Below are 2,594 nucleotides of genomic sequence, written 5' to 3' on the forward strand. Positions count from 1 at the left end.
TAGGTTTTTTTCTTCTTTTTTTGGTTCAATTGTAAATGGCACTTTTCTCTTAATTTCTCCTTCTGCTTCATTACTTGTGTATAGAAACATAGTGAATTGCTGTGCATAAATTTTGTATCCTGCAACTTTACTGAATTTATTACTTCTAATAGTCTTTTTTCAATTTTTAAAACTTATTTATTTATTTATTTATTTATTTTTAAATTTTTTTTTCAACATTTATTTATTTTTGGGACAGAGAGAGACAGAGCATGAACGGGCGAGGGGCAGAGAGAGAGGGAGACACAGAATCGGAAACAGGCTCCAGGCTCTGAGCCATCAGCCCAGAGCCTGACGCGGGGCTCGAACTCACGGACCGCGAGATCGTGACCTGGCTGAAGTCGGACGCTTAACCGACTGCGCCACCCAGGCGCCCCAAAACTTATTTATTTAAATTCAAGTAAGTTAACATATAGTGTACTGGATTCAGGAGTAGAACCCAGTGATTCATCACTTACATATAACATGCAATGCTCACCCCAACAAGTGCCCTCCGTAATGTGCATCACCCATTTAGCCCATCACCCCACCTACCTCCCTTCCAGCAACCCTCAGTTTGGTGTCTGTATTTAAGAGTCTCTTATGGCTTGCATCCCTCTCTGCTTTTATCTTATTTTCCCTTCCCTTCCCCTATGTTTATTTATTGTGTTTCTTAAATTCCACATAGGAGTGAAGTCATATGATATTTGTCTTTTTCTGACTGACTTATTTAGCATAGCATAATACACTTTAGTTCCATACATTATTGCAGATGGCAAGATTTCATTCTTTTTGATCACTAATATTCCATTGTATATAACACCACATTTTCTTTATTCATTCATCAATCAATGCACATTTGGGTTCTTTCCATAAGATGGTTATTGTTGATAGCACTGCTATAAACATTGGAGTGCTTGTGCTCCTTCGAATCAACATTTTTGTATCCTTTGGATAAATACCTAATATTGCATTTGCTGGGTCATAGGGTAGTTCTATTTTTAACTTTTGAGAAACCTCCATACTGTTCTCCAGAGTGGCTATGCCAGTTTGCATACTCTCCAGCAGTGGAAAAGTGTTCCCTTTTTTTCGCATCCTCAATATCTGTTGTTTCCTGAGTTATTTTAACCATTCTGAGAGGTGTGAGGTGGTATCTCACTATAGTTTGGATTTGTATTTCCCTGATGATGAGTGATGTTGAGCATCTTTTCATGTGTCTTTTAGCCATTTTAATGTCTTCTTTGGAAAAGTGTCTATTCATGTCTTCTGCCTATTTCTTCAATGGATTATTTGTTGGTTTTTTTTTTTTTGTGCTGAGTTTGATAAGGTCTTTAATTTTTGGATACTAGCCCTTATCCAATATGTCATTTCCAAATATCTTCTCCCATTCTGTCAGTTGCCTTTTAGTTTCCTCACTGTGTAGAAGCTTTTTTTTATGCAACCCGTCCACCTTAGTCTGAGACTCTCAGAGCTGCCATTCTGGATCTTGCCACCTAGCAACATCACATTTCTTTACATTTTTCTTGTTTTTTAAATGAAAAATAATATATTTTGCAACAAGTAAAATAATATGAAACAATTTACTATTTTGACAATTCTGCTTGGAACATCCCTAAGAATATTAAAGCATGTCCGTGTTTTGTTGACACCAAGCTACATTCTCTGTGTTAACTTATTTCTTCCCACATCACTGTCAGCTCATGTGCAGTGTGCACTGTGTGTTCTTCCCTTAGCAGACAACAGGATGTTCATTTCCATTATCCCACACTTGTACAGGCTGCCCTGACCTACTCCCAGTTCGTCTGTCATCCCTTGTCCATGACACAGAGCACAGCTGCTCAGACCCCGCTGTGAAGCCCCATCCTGTCAGCTACCCCCTGTTCTGTTCTGCTCTACATTGTCCTTTTGCATATCTCCCATTGACTGCCAAAGAGTGCTTTTGCCACCTCGTATTTTTCATCTGCAGGCCGCGGTGTATGTGATATCACAGTTTTCATTGACACCTAACAGTATTAGAATCATTCTTCATAGGTTCAAATTCTGGATTTGGGGAGAAATTATTGATTATTGATTAGTCTTTACTCCTTGCAGACACTTCTTGGGAACAAAGGTTGATTATGGTGGTGCGTTGGTGCCACCTTGTGACCAAAGCCTGAATTGCAGCTTGAATATCACAAGGCAGAAAAGTGGGAGGGAGCAGGTGTTACCCAAATCCCCCAGACTGAGATTTATGGAAGTCAGGATGGAGCAGGGAAATTCTTTAGGTACAGCATATTTATGGGCTGTCTCTGGACGCTTTATTTAAATGGAATCCTATAATATGTGGCTTTGAGAATATTCGGTTTCTTTCACTTGGCTTAACGTTTTCAGGGTTTATCCATGTTATAGCATGTATCGGTACTTCATTCCTTTTTAATTGCCATATAATATGCCAATATTTTTTTTGATTCATTAAACATTTGGATGGTGAATATTTTGGTTCTTTCCTGTTTTACTAATATAAATAATGATGGTATGAACATCATACCCAACTTTGATGATGGTGGTATATTGTTGTCACCTTCTGAGAAAAATGT

At 38.3% G+C, this 2,594-nt stretch overlaps 1 long non-coding RNA gene across 1 annotated transcript in view; it reads left to right on the forward strand.

Moving 5' to 3' along the window:
- LOC121024979 (uncharacterized) overlaps positions 1-1,262 on the forward strand; it is a 5,165-nt gene extending 3,903 nt beyond the window's left edge. Inside the window, exon 2 of the long non-coding RNA XR_005787897.1 lies at positions 1,183-1,262. This is a non-coding gene — a long non-coding RNA (uncharacterized LOC121024979). The remainder of the gene's footprint in view (positions 1-1,182) is intronic.
- The last annotated feature ends 1,332 nt before the right edge of the window (positions 1,263-2,594 follow it).

This window comes from Herpailurus yagouaroundi, unplaced genomic scaffold (genome assembly GCF_014898765.1).
Source record: "Herpailurus yagouaroundi ecotype Mexico unplaced genomic scaffold, PumYag 67416, whole genome shotgun sequence".
Classification (NCBI taxonomy): domain Eukaryota; kingdom Metazoa; phylum Chordata; class Mammalia; order Carnivora; family Felidae; genus Herpailurus; species Herpailurus yagouaroundi.